Below are 24,914 nucleotides of genomic sequence, written 5' to 3' on the forward strand. Positions count from 1 at the left end.
GAATATGCTGGGGCTGTTATCAATTATTTGCATTTGTTGAACAGGCATCCATTTGGCTGGTCTTCAAAACAGCTGGAAGGAAACATGAGCACAACCTATAAATGGATCCCTCAGGAGAATGGCAAAGATGAGATTCTTAAAAAGCCCATGGAGTTCTCATTCTAATTAAGGAGGATCAGCACTGGCTGATCTCTTGATGGGGACCTTGTGTGGCTCCATCTCAATGAAAGTGCCACTGTGTCCCCTGACCTGGGCATAGATACACTGTTTCCTTTAGCAACATTAAAGTATATGTGCCTTTTAGCTGTCAGCCAATGTCTTTTAATCTATTACATTTCACGGCCAATCTAGATCATGGAAAAAATATTATCATAAAGTTATTTAAGCAACCATCTTTAAGATGGTGATGGGCAGGAGGTTATAAACATTGGCTAAATGAGCAGCAATACACTCAACCAAAAGCTGATATTAAATTTGCTAAATTCAGCTGTGTATAACTCTTAACACACCCTACATTCTTCTTGAGGGCAAGTGAGTACCGGACCAGCTTAAAGGAATAACTTAGTTAAGGATGAAAATGTTTACAGGATTCATTCATGACACCAGGACACAGAGGAGGGTAGACTTTCAAGGCATATACTTTATCCTTCTTAATTAGCTGAAGCATATCAACCACTCTCTGCTCAGAATGTTGTACTTCATGATTTGAAAAACCTGAGTTGAGACGATCACTCCAGAGATGTAAGCTGTACACAAGTATCCTTGCTAGAAATTCTAATGAACCCCAGATCACTAGCTTGTGTTAAGTATCAGGAAGACTACACAGTGAGGGTTACAAGCAAGGCTTGGTTTTCACTCAGGTATCACACTAAAACACAAACTACTAATTTCCTGATGTTTTATGTTGTGTATGCTTACCCATTATATCTGACAAACCTTCAAGCTAGAAATGGTCATGGAATACCTGTTTTCTGCTTACTAAAAGATTGATTAGCTCAAAGAAAAAGAATATGTTGAGGTTAGAGGATACCGTATTGTCGGAGCCAGCAATGGGACCTTGCCTGGGTGAATGGCTACCTGGCCTTGTGAGAAAGCTCCAAGGAACTGGGGCAAAAGTCTCAGACCAGACTGTGCCTGTGAGAGTTGGTATCTGGCCTTGTGAGAAAGCCAGACATCCAGAAAAACAATATTCAAGGTTCCCAGATGGCTTCGTGTCATTCAGATGTAAATAAGAAAGTTATGTTGACCGTGTGCTTCTCCTGCTTCTCTGTTCCCGTTTTAAAGGAGACATAACAAAGAGTTAATTTTAACTGTGCTTCCCTGTGCTAATGTAACCTTGACACGTAATACTTGGCATGCTTTTTCTGACCACAAGCTCTCTGTGTAAAAGGAATTTATAAAAAGCAATGTATACTTCATTAAAGTGGCTCTTGAGCAGGACTCAGTAGTCCCCTCATCTCTTCTGGCTTTGGTCACCCAGGTTCTGCCAGTAAACAGCATTACACCATATGGCCAGAGTTTAGATCCTTAGGTAAGAAATACATTACATTTTTATAAAACCTGAAGAACCTGGTGTGTTATGAAATAGCACAACTAAAGAGAAAAAAATATTGACTGCCCAAGAGAGAAAAGCATACATTATAAAGAAGACAAACTCTGATTTTATAGTTTCTGGATATATCACGAGATAGTGTGTCTTTTAAAATATATTTACATTTTACACATTAAGTTTTCAAACAAACTTGATTTCTGGTCTCTTCTATTTGGCTCATTTAATGACCTCTTTATTGATATTCTCTATCCCATGAAGCACTGTAATCAAATCTTGCTTTAGACTTACTTACAATTATATAATTTTGAAATATTTTTATAATTTGACAACTTGGTCTAACTCTAACACCTAGATCCCCCTCAAAGGCAATTTCTATTGTCTCCTTTTTCCTCCCCAGCATATGGTCTTATTTTCTAGTTTGCCTGCATGACTTGTAAGCTTTGAAAAAAAAAATTGTGCATTTTAGGTAATTTAACACATCAATTCTGGTTACTTACCTTTTATCTTTCCTTACCCTTTGTGGGAGCTTGTTGTGTAGTGGTTTGGCCGAACTAAATTTATGAGGTCTATCTATCCTATAGTATATAACCCCTTGGTGTTCATACTCAGATGCCCCCCCGCCCCCATTTTTATTTTTTCAACTTGGCTTTGTGGGTTACTCCTTGAGTCCTCTTAAAACACTTACTGGTCAATGGTTGTGCTTAAGCCTCCTTTGCCAGTTAAGATTTTTAGCCTTTGCTATTCAATGTGTGTGTGGCTTACAGACTGCTATCACATTTCAGGGAATTTATGACTCTGTCCTGCATTTGGCCAGAAAAAGTAACTTGGGGGTTTTCTCTCTGGTTACTACTGAGAGGATACAGCCTCAGCTATGTGCACAGTCCACACCACCAAGAATGAAGAATGTGGTTTTATTTTTAAATGTAGCTCTCTAGGAGTTCTCCCTTCCCCCACCCAAGTCAGCATAGGTTATTATTCAGTGCTTCTCCATACTTAAGTTCTTTCAATCAGTAAGACTTCCACATTTTGCTAGTGTGTCTACATGTGGCAAGAGAAATGCTTTCAAGTCTTCTCACTGCTCTGATTGATTCTTAGTGGGTCTGGCGTAGTGCATGTTCAACAGCCTTCTAGATCCCAAGGCATGAATGTGATTCTGCTTTTCACATGGTGCTATCTAGTTATCACAGAGCTATCTTTCCTTCTTGGCTGTTCCACTGTTTTTAACAATGCCTTTAGTCTGTAGATTTTGTTCCAAATAAAGTTAGGTTTTTTGGACAAAGTCACAGATATCTCCCAACAAACTCTCACCTCCCTCTCCTAATGCCCAAGTACGAGGGTAAGGACAGCAGTCTGCTTCTCCCAGAGTGACGACACACTGGTTCACCTTGGCTTGTTCCTCCTGGTGTAGAACCTCTGCCCTACAGCAAGCTGGGGTAAGGGCAATCAGGGGCCTAGTATCTTCAGTCTACCAGGTCTAGGGTAGGGTCCTTATCCTATGACAGAATAAGGACTGAGTCAAGGAAGACAGCTCGATTCCTCTTACCAAGGACTCTGTAACTGTCCAGAATAGTCCACGTATATATAGCATGAAGATGGATCGGAGACACTGGCAGCCTGTCCTAGGGGGGAAGGGAGCTCTGTATTCTTGACTACACTCACCTGGAACAGACCTTCTATTAACTTGGAGCTGGAAGAAGCAGTAGATGAAAGCAGGACAGAGCACAAATGCCACAGGCTCTTGTTGTTCTTATCAAGACAGGAGACTTTCATGAATAAAGATTTCTTCATTTGTTGCCTATCTTTAAGACAATTTCCAGAGGCTCTATTTTGCTTTTAATATTTTCACTAAATGGTTGCTTCACTGTGAAGAAGGTCAACCAAGTTCCACATACTACCATCTCCGGAACTCCCACCCTGAATTATTTCTGAAAAATTAAAACATAGACATGAAGACAGGACAACTTTCTTAGATTAGTGGTAAGTTTGCTTTGTTCTTGAATAAATCAAAACTGTGACACACCATTTATATGATTTTAAAAATGTATAAATTTTTATAATAAAAATATGTAAATGAAGAATTCTCATATACTAATTAAGCAACATGAGTTTAATATTTTATCTTTGCCTAAATATAAATACTGATAACTGAGGATGAGGGCACAAACTACCCTTTTTTAAAGATTATTTTTAAGAGCTTAAAAGCTAAAATTCACAATCCCTTAAATGCTGCATATACATGCCCAGCCATGTATCATCTTGGTTGCTTAGAAACCAGGAGGCATGGCCTGAATAAGCAAATTTAGAGTAGCAGATGGAAGGAATCCTTTGTTAAAGAGGTTCCGGAAAAAAAAAAAAAGCCTTGCCGATGATTATATATTTTGAAAACGAGAGTTTAAAGTAAACATAATAGGAAATTTAAGATGTCACATGTAAAGACGTCTTCAACAGCAAAAACACTTGAATTCTTCCTGCTCTTGAGTTACACACTTTAACTTGTTCATGAAAGAAAAAGAACTTAATGTATCTAGAAAATTTCCATAATCCCATGCATCAAAATGTCAAAAAACCACCAAGAAAGAAAAGCTGACCTATATTTATGAACCTCCAAAGGTCAATGTGAAATCAACTTTTCACCAGGCTTAAGACATATGAAAACTTAATTTCCACTCAATTCACAGCATTAATCAGACATCCAATAACCATGAACAACCATGTACATTAATAGGTAATTTTAAACCTGATTAAAGGATTAAAAAAAAAAAAAAAGAATATAGTACCTCTGACCACACACTGAAGATACCTACTGAAATTTGTTCTAATTTATATTTTCCATGAAGTATTCATCATGATTTATATTTGATTACACCTAAGAGAAAAGAGATCTTTAATAAAGTGAATTTAAATTATGATTGAATCATTATCCTCTCAGAAGATATTCTCTCAGCAGATCTGTTTATATGCTCAAACTCTTGTAAAATAAAACTAAATTTAATAACTACAACTGCAAAAGCAAGAATTTCTCTCACCATTTTCTGTTCTAGCCTTTTAAAAAAAAGAGATAAAATGATTTTTAAGGTTGTCAATGGCTACATATTCTGTAGGGGATAGGAAAATTACTTTGTAAGTCCATAAGAAATAACATAAAATTCAAAAATTCTTCAGTACAGACTTCCTTTAAGAAGATTTGTTTGTGAGCTTACAAATCTTGTGGAACTTACACAATTTGCAAACAGAGATCATTTTCCTGCTGTACAGAGATTAAATAAAGGCTCATCAACAAAAAGTATAGTGCCCTTTTTTCTGTACGTTGACCAAAATGTCAGCATAGGGACCTATATGCTTCTTTGTTGATAATACTGCTGACTCCACACTACCTGATGTCCAGATAACATTTCTGATGATTTCTTAAGACATGATGAATAGTCAGAAATTCCTAAGAATATGGATGACTATTTCCTTGAAAATATTCTCTATTTAAACTAACTCAAGGACTTGAGGAGTTTTATTTAGGGTCTAATCTGGTTTTGAGTTAATACAGGTAAAGCACAATGAATAGTGCCTAGTATGTAGCAAACCCAATAAAGGGGAGCTACTATTCTTGTCCTTATCCTGCAGACAATGACCCAGAAAGTCATCAAGGTCCTTTACCTCATTTCTGATTATATTAATCCTCCATTCCACTTCAGCTAACAATTCTCAAAGTAATAACCTGACCCTCAGGACTCCAAATAACCCATTTCAAAAATCTTAAAGTCACTACAGTGACAACAATGTACTTTCCTTCCACATTCTGTACTTCTTTCCTTTATTCTCAACTACTCTTGCTTTTCTTCCCTTGTTCTCCTCAAGCAGTTAGCTTCTTGTCAGTTTTTAATCCTTTATTCTACACCCAGCCCAAATTCCTATGGTCCATTATTTGGATTATTGCCACTAACCCTGTCTTCTGTTCCAGAGGCTCTACAAACAACACCCCAAACCTCTATCAATTCTATGATCTGCTCCTAATCTAAGCTGCCAAATCCTGCTACAAAGACTTCCATAACTAGGTAAATCAGGACCACAATCAAGCCAACCAGCTCTCCTTTCTAAACTCTACATGTGCTGATTCCATACCATCAACTATAGTATGCTAAAATACTTTCCAATGGCACAAATTGATGGAGGAGGCCATCTTTTGACCCTACAGCTATCACTCCTTTTCATTCAAGATTCTGTAGACATAGTCTTGCTTGATATAAGCTTAAGAGAGAGGTGCAGGGGAGGGAGAAAAAAATATAAAAAAAAGAGAGGTGCATACAATAATAACATCTAAGTAATACCTTTAGGATGAGGATTAGCAGCACAAAATAACTACCACCAACAATTGTTCAAATAGGACATACCCCCAGGAAGTAAATATGGATTGAAGTAATAATACTGGGAAGTGATTTCCTTAAAATTTTTATAAAGTCCCTCAGAGGGCTGAAGTTCCTCAATGTGAGAAAGTGGTTTGGTAATACTGGTGAAGAGAGGTAAACCAATCAGTCATTGCCAGGTTTAATGTGCAAGATTTGGTTTTAAATCAACATAAAATAATTGCTGTCCAGGCTCGTCCAGACACATTCTTTTTCTGTAAGAATGTGTCTGGTTAATGTATCTTTACATTGTGATACACGATTTGGACATCACATTCACAATGTAAATTTAAAAGTTTATCAGTATAAGCTTCATTTTAGGGAGTGATAAAAATAATATTTATCAAATTAAATGCCAGAAATGTAAAATAAATACTATTCAATGAGTAAGCTACAACTCTTGTTGGCTGCTAAACTCAATTCATCCTTAAAAATGTCTAGATCACTTTTAAAAATACCTAACAGAGTCACTCCATTTTCAGAACCATTCTCTAGAGTTAATAATTTTTTAATATACCTGAAGTGCCCATCTGGGAGAAGACCTATTACCAGCTTTTGACAATGAGTTTCTTTAAATTTTTTCTTCTAGTTTTATTTCTATCAAATTTTAAACCACACTAGCAAAATGATCTTATTTTTAGTTACTTTGGTCAAGAACTTGCATATTTTTCAAGACAACCCAGCATACACCCTCTGCTAAAGCTCCCTCTGCTGGCTTTGCAAAAGTTCCTCCTTACATCTTAAAGTAGAAGTCAAATACTTTTTTTTTTTCAGGGTGGGGGGTTGGGGGAGGCAGTACTAGGGTTTAATTTCAGGGCTTAGCACTTGCTAGGCACTCTGATAGGGTCTCGCTTTAAGCCTGGATGAGCCTGGACAACAATTATTTTATGTTTCCCACTGTAGCTGGCTGGGGCATGCCACAGGGCTCATATTTTGGTTGAGATGGGGACTGGAGAACATTTTTTATCCCAGACTGGCCTCAAACTTCAATCCTCACAAGCCACAGTGCCTGGCTCGCTTTTTTTGTTTTGTTTTGTTTTTAATCTCTCTGATCCTAGGGTTTTAACCCTAGGGCTTCATGTTTGCTGGACAGGCACGCTACCACTTGAGCTACATCTCCAGCACTCAAATATATTTTCTTCAACAAAATAGCTACAGAAAGAGGACACATACTATTATAATATACTGGGGTCTTTCAGTAGAGCAATTTAGCAAGGGTCTACAGATAAAATGGACACCCCCCCTCCCCCATTCTTATTCTGGGTTATTTTCTTGTGTTTTAACATCTCCATTTCTCACATGGGCCAGGGTGGAAGTAAAGAAGGTAGCTTCATACAAAGACAAGAGGAAGAAACTATGCCACTAAGTACAAATATTGACATATGTAATTTGGCACATTTAAGTTCACACAAAAAAAATGAAACAATGTGAAATACAACAGATGAATTAAAATCTATACAACACACAAATCTGAGGAAACCACAGTTTCTGTAAAAAGTCCAACACTGTATTAATGCTTTTGAAATCCCAAAGGGGACAAAAGTTTAGAAAACTGCACAAGCTAGATAATATTCTTCCAGTAGAAGCTGTACTTTTAAATTCCTAAAATTTTAAGTCGTTTGCAAAACACAGTTTATTCTGAAACAGTAAAATGGATACTTTTAAACTAAAATTTTAACTCAGCTTGTTTAAATATCTAAGTTATTAATTTTCATTGTTTTGCCGAGTGCCATTAGGTGAAATGTCACAAAAGTTGCTATAGAGATAGATGCCCTGTGATTGATGGAATTACCCATGAAAGGCTTCTATAGGGAGAACATGAGAATCTACCTCCTTCTTTACTATCAGAATAAATGAAAGATAAAAGGACTTTTCACTCCAGGCACAGTTGCTAATTGTGTACTAAGTGCTATCAGTTGTAAGCATTATCACAGAAAACTAAGTGTGGATTGATATACAAAATTCAATAAACAGAGGTATGTGAGTAACTGGAAGGATGAATAATCTTTCCAAACAGCAGGAGTGCTGTTTAAACTACTAGCTGTCACACACATGCTGATCTAATGGCCTGGTTAAAGCAGCCATTCCTATGAGCCCTGTACAAATGACTGGCTTGATCTCACAGTGAGGTAAGCAGGGGAACACTAATAAATACAAATTCTATTAACTAGATCAAACAATGACATCAATTCTAGCTAGAAAACATTTCAAATTGATTAGCACGCAGAACTTAGAGGCTGCTTTTGACTTCACTTGGGTCTGTAAGGTGTCCAATGGGTAACTAAAGCTAAAAGCAGGATAAAAAGCTTGGCATCTCTGCCTTTATTGCCTTAAACTTTGGATCAGATTCCCACTCAACCTTTTAAGAAATGTATGCTTAAAAACCGGTAAGACAAGTGAGGTTGGTTAGTCCTAAATTTACTTAACCTTTCGCATCCCCCTTTAAGACAGAAGACAGCAAGGTGAGAATAACTAAGACACTTTGCAGATTCTACTAACAGCAAACCTTGTAGGCAGAACATCCCATGATGGGAATGCCCTCTCCAAGCAGGATGAATCATATCATGCCAGGAACTGAACTGTCCCTTCAAGCAATAATGATCTTTCTCACTCTCCTAAAGTCAGCAGGACCCTGCACAACTAGATCTAAAACAATCAACCAAACCAAGTATAGCTTAACTATGCATACTTCTCGCCTCCAATCCCCACTTGTTTTCTTTCCCTTATATAAACCTAAGGCCCTTGTCAGTATCCCCGGAAACAGGTATTACATGCCAGTCCACTGTGCTTCCCATTAGTAAGTAAATCCCTTTATTCTACCAGTACATTATCTGTTTAATTTTGGGGCAAGTGGTTGGACCTCATCTGTTTGCATCCTTCAAAGTTAGGTGCCCCTATAATCTAGAACTCTGATAATATTTCTCCCCCCCCCCTTTTTTTTAAATAATGGAGATTAGCAAATTTGGGTTAGTATTTCCTTGCCTATCTCTGAATTCTATGTCACTTTTCGTTATACATGCAAGTTTATATTATATGATGTTGAGTTTCTGCAGAGAAATAGAAAAGCCAAGGCCATTCTATTTTCTCATATCAAATCTAAGTTTATTTCAAACTTAGTTCTCAGGAATTTAACTCTTGGGTAAGGATTTACTTCTGCAGCCATCTAGCTAACATGCTGAAAATTTTCATGTAGCATCTTCCACATTTTTTCAAATAAACTTCTCAGTGGCATTCTACCCAAAGGATACATTCTTAGGCCGACAAAGTAATATAGCAGTCTTTATATTAGCACTGTGAAAGGACAAAGTGTAGGCTTCCACAGAGTAGCCTAGTAAATTCATAGGCACAAAACCAAAATCGATGTTTATTTCTAGTGACTAGATTTAATAAATAATAATAATTCAGTTTAGAACACACCAATCAAATGTATGAAATACTGATTATAATAAACAAGAAAGTTTGCTTGGTTCTAGGTAAGATAAGACATGTCACCTACCTTGCAGGTATGCTTGAGTAAACCAAGTCCAGTGATTCCTTTGGGCTTTGTCTCCCTAATTACCACTTCCCTCCAGATAGGCAACTTCTCTCAGTTGCCTAAAAGATGCTTAAATACTAGTCTTTCAAGACAGGAAGAGACTCATCACATGCCTTCCAAAAATAAGCCAGATCTGAGGCCCCAGTATTTCCTCAGTACATTTTAAGGGAAGCAGGTGCTCGGTTTGTTCTCTTTTGGGTAATGAAATCCGTATCTTCTCATAACCTGCTCTTTCACTTAAGGCCTTTCCCATTATACCTCTGTGACCTCTGAGTAAAGCTCAAATGACATTTCTGATATAACTTTAATTTTCTAAAAGACTTCTTCACAAAGATGTCCTCTGCAGTTGTTACTACTGGTGAAAATTTCAAAAAAACTGATATACTCAATGACAAAATTATTTAATGATAACCTGTCCATTTAGCCTAGAAATTTATACCAACAGTAAGAATAACTAAGGAAGGGTCCAAAATGCTCAGGGACAGGAAGCAAGAAAAATACCAACTCAGAGAAAGACAGGCCCATGTGTGTGCAGGCAAACACACACACAATGCATACAGTATTTAAAGGCAAAAGAGCTAGGGAAAAGACAAAATCTTGAAGACACTACAAGACAAAAGACATGCTGAAGAACAAGCTAGGAACTACAGCATTACTTTTCATCAGAAATTATGAAAGCCACAAGAAAGTGGCGAGGCATGTTTAAAGTGCTAAAAAGAAAACAAAACCAAAAAACCCTGTCAGCCTATAATTCCATACTCAGAGAAAATATAGCAAGCCTGATGTAATATTTACCTAAAACTCTCCTAACAGTAAGTAAACCTTGCTCACAATTTACAACAGCTAGAAACCTCTCTTTCCTGATTCATAAATGTCATTACTTGTAAAAGTTTGCATATAAATTCTGTGTTCTTGAGTCTGAATTTCAATATTAGGCATAAACTACAGAATAGGGAAAAAGAAAGCAAGAGCCTCAGCCTGATCCTGAGATTGATGGTCTTTTGGGTTAGTGGCTAAAGTAGATTTGCACACCTCCCTAAAATAAGGCACCGAGGACAAATTCTAAGCATTCCAGTAGCAAATGTCCCCACCTAAATGGAGTGACAACTTGCAGAGAGAGCAAAGGATGCTCTGTAGAATACTGGTTTAACTACCTTTCATCACAACCTTGGAAAGAAGCAATGTCTTCCCAGTCCACAGTAAGAGGTCTGGGCGAATTGGATCAAATGGGATTAGCTGTGCTCCTGCCCTGGACTAAGGCAGAGGGCTCTCACAGAAGTTTTGCAGAGTCAGTCTTTCCTCACTTCACCATGCATACCTCCCTGCCTCCTAAGACATCCATGTGGGTTTCAAAGCCTCTGCTGAGAGCATCAGCCTTTTGTACAAATATTAATATTTTATATCTACTAAGACAGCCGACTGCATAGAACAATTTTCTTTAAAATTTTACTTTGATTCCTTGCTACTCTGTGGAAGCTACTGAAACCAGTTAAGTTACACAAACACCAATGGTTTTTCAAGCCTTTGTACATCCATTAATACTTTACAGGCTTAATTCCAAAGCAGCTAAACAATATATTCTATTAAAAATGTTCTACTAAAAGAGAGGAACCTTTGGAGGGGCAAGCTGCAGCCTAAAATATACTTACAAAAGGAAAAGTTGACCTTGAAAAAAGGATATCTCCATATACTACTAAAAGCTCCTATCCTTTAGATAAGGACCTAAAACGTTCCATAAATCCAGCATGGGTTTCTGAACAAGGACTGAATGAGAAGACTACTTGTCAACAATGAGGCATTTAAAAGACTTGCCAAATTAACATTTGGAAAAAATATTTTTAAAAGCAGGATGTAGAATGACATAAGAAAATCACTATTGTCTACTGCCCTAACTGCTACCCTTCACCTTAAAGTTCTAACAGTAAGAGACTAACAGGTGTTTGCATCCACATGACAAACCTATTTTGCGTGAACTAATTATCCATTATCTATCACTAGAATACACGCCCTGAGAGTGCTGTAGGCTCTTGGATACTTTTCTTCCTGAACTGGAAAAATAAGAGAATAGGAATTTACTTAGTTCCAAAAGAAAAAAAAAGTCAGTAAATGGATTTCTTATTTAGTAAATACCAATCAGTGCAAAACCTTGAACCTAGAATTTAATCTAGAGTGAAGTAGCTAATGTGCATGCTAGAACTAAAGCTAAGTTTGCTTTCCAAACAGTGTTCACAGAGAAATCTATTAAACCACACACACACAAATTAGGTTATCTTATTGCAATGTAAAGAGCCATAATACCTACTATACATGGCAGATGTGACTGTCAGGTTTAAAAAACATTTTAAGTTCACCTGAACAGACATTCTAAAATAATACAAATAACAAATGCTAACAGAATCCAGAATATGATGCAGAACTTCAAGGCTAAATAAGCATTCTTTGAGTTCTGCTCTCTTCTGTGGGTAAACAAAGTCCTGATCACAATATTAAAAGAGGGAGCAAATGAAGAAGTCATCCCAGGACTTGAAATTGGAGAGTCAAGATTCACAAAATAAAAACCATAAAAGCAACATATTAAGTATCGAATGAACCAGTAATAAATAGGATGAATGGGTGTTCAGGGAGCCGAGATGGAACTTGAAAAAGATTTGTCAATAATTCATAATTTAAATGATAGGCTCTTCTTATAATAGCCTTACTGAGATACAACTCACATACTATAAAGTTTACCCACTTAAAGCATATAATTCAAAGGCTATAGTTTTGAATATATTCAGAGACTTGTTCAACCACCTTTCTTTTTCTTGTTTTGGTGGTGGTACGGTGTTGGACTCAGGGCCTCACGCTTGCTAGGCAAGTGCTCTACCACTTGAGCCATGCCCCAGCTTTTTGTTTTAATTTGTTTTTCAGACAAGGTCTTGCACTTTTGACTGAGCTGGCCTCAAACCATGAGTCTATCTCTGCCTCCCAATTCGATGGGATTACATGTGTGAGCCACCATGCCTCTCCTTACAATAACCAATTTTAATACACTTTCATCATCTTAAACAGAAACCCTGTACCATTAACAATGACCCCTCATTATGCCAGCCAGTTATCACCCCCAGCTCTAGTCAAACATCAATCTACTTTGTTTCTGTAGATTTAGTCTGTTTTGGACATGTCACATACATGAAAGCATACAATAATACAGTCTTTTGTGTCTGGCTTCTTTTATGTAGCATGTTTTCAATGTTCATCCATGTTGTGGCATGTTTTAATAGCTCTAACTATTACGGCTGAATAACATTCTCTCCCTCCCTACCTCCCTCTATGTGTGTGTGGTTGTGTATACATTACCATTCATCCAATGACAGACATAGGGGCTTATATCACCTTCAGGCTAATATGAATAACAAGGGTACAAACATATATGTATGTACTTGTTTAAATACCTGTTGTTCACTCTTGTTCATGTATATACCAAATAGTGGAATTCTTGAGTCAAACAATGTATTTTTGAAGAAAGGCATACTGAACACAGTGATCTCTACAGTTGGTAGAGATTTTTTAAATTGGCTTTTGCCCTAATAATGGAGTAGTTTAAACAGTAAAAGAAACTATTACAGAGCAAAACTGAATAAGCAAATATAAACACTATTCAAATTACTTGAAATCTTTGTAAAAGCTAATCATTCTGACTTTTTCTAAACAAGCAATGACATTTTTCTTGTGGATGTATGAAACTGCTTTTACATTTAGATTATTTTCCTCTTGACAAAATGAAATGTTTCCTGCTTGCCTATGTCAAAGAGTCAGACTACAGGGAGCAAATTATAGATTCTCAAACTTTCAAGTCTTCTCTTTATATATTTTAAGTTGAAAAAACTTGCATACATTTATCATATACAGTATGTTGTTTTGAATTATATACATACTATGGAATGGCTAAATCAAGCTAATTAACATATTATTTCTTTATGTACCTTTTTTTGATATTTCAAATTTTTTTTTAAAGTACAAAAACTTCTATGTTGTTAGTAAAATATGTAGTAACAGTAGCACTGAGACCTCAATCAGATCAACTATACTTAATAAAAGGAAAAATGTTTACCTTAAAATACATTTTACACAAGTGTGAGTCCTTGTCTAGAGAAGGGTTTGAATAAAAACAATCAGAAAGAGTAAACCTTCCCTCAGTTCAGTTCTGGGCTAGTTTGCCTCTGAAAGCCCCTCTAGCGGTACAGGTTCACGATTAGGTTTGTAGAAAGGTACAACCCATCACGTTTACCCAAGTAAATAATGAACTGAGGAGTTAGGCACGCTGACTAAAGGCTTTGCGTGCAAACAAATCAAGTCTGAATGTCATTAATACTTAGGAGCTATATGACCTGAGCAAGTCCCTTTAAAATTCTCTGGACTTATTTTCTCATTTGAAAATAAAAAGGAGGAGGGGTATTGTGAGGATTAAGTTAACTTTAAAAACTTAATATAGTGTCTGCAACCCAGAAAACTCAATAAATGGTAGCCGTTATTCTTTAAAAGATTCACAAAGAGCTGACTTGTTTGAGCTGAAGAGATTAGGCAGAAATAACTACATTTATAAATAGCATCTTCAGGAAGATGCAGAAACAGCACCAAACAACATGGCATTGCAATGACATTAAAAGCATGATCAGGCTTTCTGTTGGTGAAATAAAAGACATTTTCTTTCTTTTTAAAAAGCCTTCCTGCCTACTTTCAGCAAAAGGAAAAGTACAGTAAATGCTAATTTCAGAAAAACAGGCTATAGTTTACTACAAAGCTTCTCAAATGTTAATAGGCATTCAAGTAACTTCAGGGTTCTGTTAAAAAGCAGATTCTAGTTTAGTATTTATTGGGCAGGTCAGCAGCAGTGTCTGGGGTTTTGCTTTGCTAACAAGATCCTGTGTGATAAGGATGCTGTTGGTATGGCAAAATATTTTATAAGAGTCTACAGGATATCACATATTAAAAACAATGGTAATAAAAACCTAACTTTGGTCTTGATACAGGATACCTGATCGACACCACTGTAACTGCTATGATACATAGACATGTATGTTGGTGGTTTAGTAAATATTCATTTAAGCCACTCTTTCTCTGCCAGGACACTATTGCATATACACAACGGTGTCACTCGCCTTGCTTCACACAGAAAGTTGCAGAGAAAAGAGTTACCAGTAGTTGAATAAGAAAGCAGGGACTATTTGGGCAGCTCTTTTGAGTGGGGAAATCTCAGATGATAATAGCATTCCCATTCAATTCTTCCTTCAATGATAAATGCAATTGGTGAAGAAAGGCATTAACTGTACCACTAGTAGTTTTACACCTAGTACCACAACCGACCTGGGGAAAAAGAAAGACACTGCGGACAGGAAGACTGAAGTGATAACCTTACACGTTATGTAAGGACGTGTTTTCTCCTCCTTCTAGACTCTGTCTTATTTTCTCTAGTCAGTGAAAAATTCTGGTCCTTGAGGGTATAATTGAAATTTAAAGCTTCCTTGGTTTCCTCAAGGGAAAATAGCTAGGGAATCACTAATTCAGATGAGCATATAGCTATGAAAAGCATAGTCCTTTCCTGCCTCCTTTCACCTCACCCTTTTAAAATAGAGTCCTATAGTAGCAGACTTAATGCTCACTGGCTTTCACAGGCAAATCGTTAATCTTCTCCACATTACTTATCAACACAGCTAGGATAATATTTGCTATAATCTAACAGATTTTCATTTCAACACCAATTGTAAAGCTCAGTAGGGTGCTATATACAATTTTAATGAGAGCTTCTTATCCAAGACTCCTTCAATATGTGCTTGTTAAGAGCTGTTGAATTTTACTGGTTAGAAGTTGAAAGAAGCAAGAGAAAGGTTAGCCAAGAAACAAAATTTTAAAAATTCAACTTTCATATCTTTTCTATTCGTATCAGTCTGAAACACTAATAAATTTGACCCAACTGATGACAGGATTTATGTCTCCCTTCTGTGATATCTAAGCCAGCTTGAAGTAACTCCTTCATAGGCCATTTTACATTGCATCCCATGGCTCCCTATAGTTAATGCAGAGCAAGGGAGCAGCTCTCTAAACCTGCTGACAGCTGTTTAATGGGAGAGGTGGAAAGGAGTGGACATATCCTGGCAGTGTGCTTAATGGATACACAAACACCACAGTCATCAGCCTGAAGTGATTCTGGCAGAAAATTAACTTAGAGATACAAAACTCATTTGGTGAGTAGACCTGCAGCAATCTGGGTAATATCAGAGTGTGTAATGGGTAAAGGGGCAAAATAAGAAGAGGTATTTTCTAAATTTTCCCTTAAAAAAGAAGCATTTAATTTTTTTTTTCACATGCCACAGTGTAGCCTTCTTGCCTTAATATAAGTTGCTTCCTCTTCGGAAAGCAAATGCTACTACTTAATCTTAAAACAATGGACAAAGATATATCAGTTTTGTCTGTTAATATGAAAGTGTCGCTTAAATACTATATTTTGTGAGATAATTTGGAACATGTTTTTATCTTCAAATGACTTTTCTTATTTCTGGTATATGTGCTGCCAAAGCAAGCACCTGACTCTTCTTTTTAAATGTTTTCCATTTCTGTGATGCTAAGGTCAGAGGAAGGAAGAGAACTAACAGGTCTGATTACAAATTACGATGCTCTGCTTTAACAATAGTTAATATATACATTATCTTCCAATTTTCGTAACAACCCTGGAGGGAGATACAATTATCCTCATTTTACATGTGGGAAAATAGTTTTATTCATTTGTCCATCTCATGTAACAGTTAGGTATAGCAAAGCTACAGGCTGACCACTAGTCTGTCTATCTGCAATCTATGCTATATGGGCCACCATACAATTAAGTAGCAAAGGCATTATGAGAAAATCAGAGTCGTGTCCTAAGATTAACACTTGATAACTTGAGTTATCTTTTCTCAACACACATACGCCTACTTAAACATAAAAAGCAAAACCAAGAAAAGTATTCAAATAAAGCATGAATTTTTTCTTTTAAATTTCAGAGAACAGTAACAACAGCTTTTCAATCAGACCAAAAAACCCAGAAGCCATGAAGGAAAAAGACTGATGTATTTGACTACATTAAAAATAAAAAATTTCCTATACTTTTAATACATGGCACAAATGACTCAATGACACATTTGTTAAAAATATTTGCAAGATACAATATAGAAAAATAACTTATTTCCTAGACAAAAAACATGAATACACAATACACTGAAAAGCAATCTGAATCACTCTAACGGTCAGAAAAACTGTTCAATCTCAGAACACACAAACCAAAGCAAAATAGAGTCCCATTTTAAAAGCCTAATAGATTGTCAAAGATCACAGGAGAAAAGACTAAAACGCAACACTGCTAGTGGGAATATAAGTTGTTATAACCTCCATACAAAGGAATGGCAATATCAAAATTTTAAATGCACACACCATTGGACCCATCAATTCTACACTGATATGAAATGTTGTTCTGAGGACATCTGACTGGAAATAAAATGATACAGTGTAACGTATAAACACGAGAACCAAATTAAGTGTATACACGGAGTAGTAGCAGCAAGGTATGTGGAAGGGATCAGCAGCAGGAAGGAGATTCGCTTTTCATCATATACCTTCTCATGCCTTTTTAATAATTTTGCACAAGATTTGTACTTACCATTCAAAACCTAAACAAGTTTTACATTAATTTTTTTTTAATTACAGGCTGAGAGTACGTCAATGGTAGAACACACGCTTAACATGTACAAGGTCTTGGATTTAATCCTAACACCATTAATTGAATGAATACTCTGAAACAATAGTGAAAAAGAAAAATGTTACTTGGCAGTTTTATTGTACCTATATATGATGTGTTATATAATTGTTTCAGATTTTGTGTTTTACCTCAAAATGCAATCTTAAGTGTTTTTGTTCATTTATTAATATGAGAAGATATTAAAGGAATGTCAATGGATCCCTTGTAAAACAAAAGAATATGGATGACAAGGCTTATAACCATCTTACAGACTATTCCACTATGTTTTAATTATTCAGGAGTCAAGTTACAGATGACATTACCTGGCCCACACTATTTGGAAAGCCACATTTAAACATGTTAAATTCATATTATGTAAGGATAACTGGCTCCTCAGCTGTCACAGTGTATTGTCTTAATCCTCCAACAAGCATAAAAGGGAGCTGATCCTCAATGTCTGCAAAGGGGAGACTAAGAAAAGTACACTTATACAAATAAAGGGTTAGATACTTAGGGAAGACAACAAAAGTCAAAAGCACCTATTTCCATAAAACAAACATGTTTGTATCTTTGGCTGGATATCCTTCTCCAGTGAGACATAAACATCAGGCCTGTGCCCCAATCTTTCAAGTATCAAACAGAAAAATTGTAAAAAAAGAAAAAGAAAAAGAGAGTTTGTTTCGAGAAAACTGCTTATAGTTTACTATTCACAAAATGAAAAGACAGTCTGGTAAAATGCCTTCAGGAAAAAAAAATTTGAACAGTGGTTTAGTGGAACTAAGCAGATGACGCTTTCAGACTTTATTTTAAAAACACGGAGTTACCGCAGAAATGCATGGCTCACTGACCACACTAATAACAAGCTTCAAATACCAGCTGAAGTCACTGTGGGATGGAAAGGTGATGCTTCTAACTGAATGCCAAACAGCCCTTGCCTAGACCTCCTTGTGCTGGTTCTTCATCCTGTGGTATATCCCAAAGCATCCTGCCCTGCTAAGCTACCTTTTGGACTGGTATTTGGATCAATCCCTTGGGAGAAGCTGGATGAGGAGAATCCATTTTTCCACTCCTACCACATGTCTGGGCTGAAAATACTACTCCTTGACTCCCAGTTGGAAATGAGCACCTGCCAAACATCTACAGCTTTAAAATGTTGATAATCCTTTCACTGGGGAGAAATTTAAACTTGAAATCTTCTTAGATATCAATGTACTTCCCCATGTCCAAATTTGATGAGTCTGACCTGAACACACACACACACACACACAGACACACCCAGCCCCCCCCCCCCCCAGTAACAGCAGTATCTTTAGGAAGGGCTCCATAGCTACATGCCTGGCCCTGAAGCTAGTTCCCAAAAGACTGTTTATCCTGTATTAAAAGCCAAGAGAAGACCACCAAAACTATCATCTTTACAAAAAATATTTTTTTCTGCCTATAAAACACCATATCATTTGTTGTGCTTACCTACCTGTTTTTATTTATCAATACCTGTTCTTATTCATCATTTTCACTGGATCAATCCATGAAAGATGGAGATGAAAACTTCAACTGGTAGTATTTTTTAAAGCAGTTTTTTCCCTTTTAAAAAGGAAAAAATTCCTTATGAGGAAAACAGTAACAAAATTAACCTCAACGATCTTTCATAATTAAACTTGTGGATAGAATTCCATGCAGAATACTTTAATGTGTTCTCAAGATTATGGCATGAATTTTGGATTTTAGAAACTTTTACTTACCCTAGTCAAAGAAAACAAGATACTATATATGTAATTATACATAATTCCCACATAACCATGGCTCTCTGCTGAAGTTTAGCTCCTGGAAATTAGAAATATTTAATTTAGGTCATTACAGGCTAACTGAAGCTATGGTATGCTGAATGCTTACTACCTGTGGCATACTTGTATACTCTTTCAAATTTCACAAAACAACCCTAGGAAGCTGGTTTGTTATTTCACAGATAAGTACACTAAAGCCCAAAGTCAGTAGCTAGTAAGTAAGTGCATATGCTAGTATTTCAACCCAGATGTATTTGACTTCAAGGCCTAGGTTTTGGCCTGGTAGTAACATGTAAAAGATGGTCTGCTGCTCTACATTACTATTGATGACTAAATTTGTGGCTCTTTATAAACATACTACCTTGAATGTATTTCATCATATATTTTATAAATACATAGAAAGATATAGAGAATAACATGACATCAGCATCTATACCTAGCTTTGTCCAATATTAACATTTTGCTATACTTGCATCTGAATTTTAAGAATAATATATTGCAGGTCAGTTTAAAGGTCTATATATATTCTCTCCAATCTCATCCCTTCTCTCTCTTTCCCAGAGGTAACCACTATCTGAAATTTGGTTCAGAACCTGTATTCCATTATATGTTCTTACATTATTTCTATTAATAAGCAACTAACAAATAGGCATCCACAACTATCATGATTTTGCATGTTTCCAAACTACACACGTGCATCATTCAGAAAATTTTAAACCTCAGCTGTATTTGTGAGATGTGGTCCATGCTGACAACTGCATGGTATTCAATGCATGACTAACTGATAATCTTTTCATCTGCTTCTGGACAGTTAGCTTGCTTCTAAATTTCCCACGAATGATAACACTACTATCATGAATATTCTTATACCATCTTGTTTACACGTCCATTTCTGGGTTACAGATTTAGAACTACTCAGCCAAAAGGAACTACCAAATATTGTCAAATTGCTCATGAATGTGGTAATCAATTTATACTCTCGCCAAAAGCCTACATATCCTAACATTTGGTATTGCAAGGTATTTTAATTTTTGGCAATATGATGGTATGAAGTTATCTCTTTTTTTGCTTTAATCTGTATTTCCCTGATTAGTAATAAGACTGAGCATATTTTCCTAATTACTAGCCACAATCTTTTTAAAAACAAAAACTGCAGCAGCATAGTTAACTAAGTTAAGCATCAAGGGCACAGATGTAGTATTAAATAGATTAATACAAAAGCTTTTTCTAAAGGAAATATTCAATGCTAAATTATAGATTGTAAGAGAAACAATAAAATGTATATCTCTCTCTTCCCTGTAGCCTTACATCTACCACCCTTGGTTTGGTAAAAAAGCAGGAGGTTAAATCAAACGATTTAAGATACCTTTTATATTAAATGTAAATTAAAATAGTCAAGCCCTCCTGTGGGAAAAAATCATATAACTTGATGTATGAACAAATAAATGGAAGAAATGAACACATCCACAAAATACATAAATTCCTTTATGTTTATAGAGAACCAATAATTATTTTCTGAATTTCCAGAATTGTACCTGCATTACTTTTAACATCTTAAGCGGAAACCAGGGTGGGGGATGGTGGCCTAAACAATGTATACACACACGAGTAAGTGTAAAAATGATAAAACAAAAAAAATTGTTTTAAAAGAGGAAACAGTACTTTGTGCTTACAAAGCAGAAAGAGGCAAAAAGAAAGATAAGTGAACTAATTCTTAACTAAATAACATCATCATTCCAGTATTCTAGACATTAGAAAAGAAATGCTTCCAAAGGCAGGCAAAAGCTTTCAACATGTAGCTTTAAGCAAATACTCTTGATGCTTTCTCTGTGCTACTCTGTGTGGTCAGAGAAAAAAAGAGGAAGAGCAAAGCCAGGATGCAGACAACACAAATAACTACAGCAGAAAGATATAAGCACAGTACTAAAAAACTTTCAAGACTAAAAGCAAAACTAAGGGGCTGGGAAAATGGCTCAAGAGGTAGAGTGCCCACCTAGCAAGTGCAAGGCCCTGAGTTCAAACCTCAGTACTGCCAAAAATCCAAACAAAGTAAGAAGTGCTAAAAGCAACACTGAACATGTTTACTTTGAGTATTCACAGGACTAGTCAGTGGTCCAGAAAGAAGGCGACATGTGAGATATTTGTTAATGGAGAAAGAATAGGGTCAGGTGTAGTGGCTCACACTTGTATACCCAACTACTCAGAAGGCTGAGGCAGGAGAATCGTGAGTTCAAGGCTTTCCTGGGATATACAGCAAGTTCCAGGTCAGCTGGGGCAACACAGCAAGACCTCATCTCAAAATTAAAAATCTTTAAAAGGCCTAGGGATATATAGTTTAGTGGCAGAACACTTTCATAGCATACACAAGGCCTTAGGTTCAGTCACAAGACGGGAGAGGGAGGGAGGTGAGGAGGGAGGAAGGGAGAGAAGATTTCACTGGGCAAGACTGAGGTAGAATGAAAGAACATTCTGGAAAACAGTATCAGATGGGATTGAATGAAACATAAAACACAGTACATAAATCTTGTATATAGGAATAGTAATCTAAATTCAAATCTGTAACTGGAGCTTTCTTGCCTGAGATTTCCTTTGTATTTCTTCTGGCTTCAGACAAAACAAAAAATTAACAATGAAATTTAGAAAGCACATAAGGCTGTAATTATGAAAATAAAGTCATAACATACTATCCAGATAATGTTGATATTTTAGGTAGCTCCTTACTAAAGTTATTCATGCAGACTCACTATTTCAGATCTTTATAATACAAAATAGAATTTTGTATAATCATTCCTTCTGGTAATATACACTAAGAAATCAGGTGAACTTGCAATATGGCCAAAGCAGCCACTAGAGGGTGGTGAAGTCTGATACATCCATCACCCTTAGGTGTCCTTAACTAACACTCAAAAGTTAGGATGTCTAGACCCCTAACATTTCATTGTGTCAAGATGAAAAAATTACCAAAAAGAAGGGAGAGACCCCCCTTTTCTAGTCAATGAAGTGTTAACGGTTAGGATATCAAATTTGGCTACACCGATACTATCACATCTCTCCCTCAACTTGTTGAGAATAAGATCCAATTTCCCCAGGAGGGATGGAGACACCTGCATTATATAGCACGCAGCATCGTTATTCTACATGCTATTACTGCCTGCCACTCCCTCTTCCCATGATACTATGTAGTTATGCACCTTAGGCTAAAACAAGTCCCAATTCTGAATACTAACTACTATTTGCTTCAAAATACTATAAACCTCCCAACTATCAAATGTCAACCTTAAGTATATCTTCTCTTTTACATTTTAAACTTGCATATTATGGTTTCGCCAAAAAATTAAAATGGCTTATGAAATGTAGCTATGTATGTATTCTTTGATTAACTGAGAAAGGAGTTAAAACCATTTTGAAGGGACTTACTAAGTATGATCATAAACAATGATAAAAAGCATATGTAGTATTTGGCCACATTTTAACAATCGATTTCTAGACAACCAGAAAACCAGTTAATATAAAAATAATCGTGCTATTGATTGTAGAGAAACAAATAATGTTCTGAGAACATAAAGCAAAACATCCTAGCTGGTGGATGTTATGAATGCCACAAGTACAAATCCACATCTAGTAAAAACAAACATCTTAAAATGTAAATTAAAACCACCATGAGATATCACTACATACCCAACGGAATGACTGAAACATTTTTAAGATTGACAATACTAAGTGTTGGCAAGGATGAGAAGCAACTGGAACTCTCACACATTACTGGTGGAAATGCAAAATGGTAGAGCCACTTTGGAAATAGTATGGCAGTTACTTATAAAGTTAAGCATACACTTGCTATACTTTGTCGAACAACCCCAAACATCTTCAAAATCCACAACAGCTTAACTCAAAATAGTCTAAAACTGGAATATTTGTGGTATATTCATACAATGGAAAACAATGCCAAGGAATGAATAACTAAAACCTGCAACAAAATAAATGAATTCCAAAGGTATGCTTACTGAAAGAAGCCAGATACAAAAGAGTATATATATACACTTCTATAGAGATTAATTTTTAGAAAATGTAAAATGACAGTGGCAGAGGTCAGGGTGAGAGAAAGGGATGACTATGAAGTGGTATGAAGAAACTTTCGAGGGTGATGGAAATGCGCTCGCATGCGCGCTCTCCTTCCCTCCCTTCCCCCTCCCCACTATGTACCTATGTCAAAGCTCAATGAATTATACTATTAAAGTTAATTTTATTTTATGTAAAATACATTTCAAAGCAGCTAATTTAAATTTTCATTTAAAACTTAAAAAGTAAAGTGATTTTAACACTTAACAGGTCAAGAGCTAATAAATTAATCAGAAGAGAAGTAAAAAGAAATGGTCAAAACGAAGACACATAGGGAAGTAATTTTTCTCCTTTGGATCTTCTAGGACCCATAATGAAAGTTTTTAGGTCCCTACATGTAAAGGTATACACATGGCAAGACACTTTTTCAGGTGATCATTAACAACACGAGGCAGCATTCAGTCGCTATTTCTTACCACATTCATTCCGGAACATAGCTCCTTTATCACTGTGTGATCAATATACTGACTAGCCCTCAAACCTCAGAAATAAGCTCAGCTTCTCCTCAGTGTCTGGGTCCTCATCCTTAAGGAAATGAACATGAATGGGGAATCCAGTCACTTCATCCGTAGGACCTGCCTTAATAGTACTGAGTTACTCACAATACAACATGGAAAGTATCAAAATAACCTTTTTCTTCCACCATTACAGTCACTCTTCTGAATTATTAAGTGGTGTCTGAAGAGTCCGTAATTCTTGTGCAAATATGTGATTAGGGAATCTCACACCAAGTATGATCAAATCAATATAGTTTATATAGCTTATGTATAAGTTCCTGTTTGGGAGATGTTCTGAGATTACATTTCAGTGATGGTTGCAAAACTATGAATATACTAAAAATCACAAGACTGAACATTTTAAATGAGTCTATTTTATGGAATGTGAATTACATCTCAATAAAACCACTTTAAAAAAAATCAACATAGTTTATCATGTTAGTTTAGAACTCACCACTAAAACCAGAAAAATTTTAATGAAGGACAGGTAAGGAGATATGGGTTAATGAATGACTTGGAAAAAGACCAGCGTCAGAGTCCCGAGAGAGTTCTGGGACAGGAAGGAAGGGGCAGAAAGGAGAGGGTGTACTTTGGTTCACAAGTGGAAGAAGCAAGCTTCAGTAACTAATGTTGTAAGGATGCCTAAAAGCATTCCAGGACTGGTCTTGAACATCTGTTGTCTTTAATATAAACTTCCTACTTTTCAATAAAAACTATTATTAACATTAATGTTGTTTTACCTTTTCCCCTTCCAGCTTCATGATTTTTATCTTCTTTTTTAATGACCTACTAAAATATCCTGGCTAATTTACTTCTTGATCTTTGAAACTGCCTTGCACCATACAAACTTACATGATTATAGAATATTAAGGCACCTTAGCAACATAGTGTCAACTTTCCTACTTTTATAAAAGAAAAACAGTAATGCACAGAAGTGACTTGCCCAAAGTTATCAGGTAAAAACAGAGGAAAGACTAGAATAGATTTCCAATCCAATGCTGACCTTATGTAACACCATATATTTCCTTCCTTAGAACTTTACAAAGGGTGTAATTATTTCTTAAAATCATAGAATTATGTATGTATACATATGGTTCATATACATATACACGTATTATGTACACACACACACATATATATATATACAAAGAAAATTATTATTCTATCCCAAAAGAACTATAAAATAGACAAAAATGATCTTAGGCACACCGAAGATACCATTGAACTGGTAGAGGAAAACTCTGGTATCAAGTTGCAGATTTTATCAGAGTGGAGCAAAAATATTA

General features: G+C 36.1%; 1 protein-coding gene and 1 pseudogene across 3 annotated transcripts in view; one reads left to right on the forward strand and one right to left on the reverse strand.

Moving 5' to 3' along the window:
* The window catches only part of Zfand3 (zinc finger AN1-type containing 3), a 313,724-nt gene that overhangs the window by 109,872 nt on the left and 178,938 nt on the right, over positions 1-24,914 (reverse strand). The window lies entirely within an intron of this gene.
* The window catches only part of LOC109678863 (high mobility group protein B1-like), a 96,958-nt pseudogene that overhangs the window by 522 nt on the left and 71,522 nt on the right, over positions 1-24,914 (forward strand).

This window comes from Castor canadensis, chromosome 8 (genome assembly GCF_047511655.1).
Source record: "Castor canadensis chromosome 8, mCasCan1.hap1v2, whole genome shotgun sequence".
Lineage (NCBI taxonomy): Eukaryota > Metazoa > Chordata > Mammalia > Rodentia > Castoridae > Castor > Castor canadensis.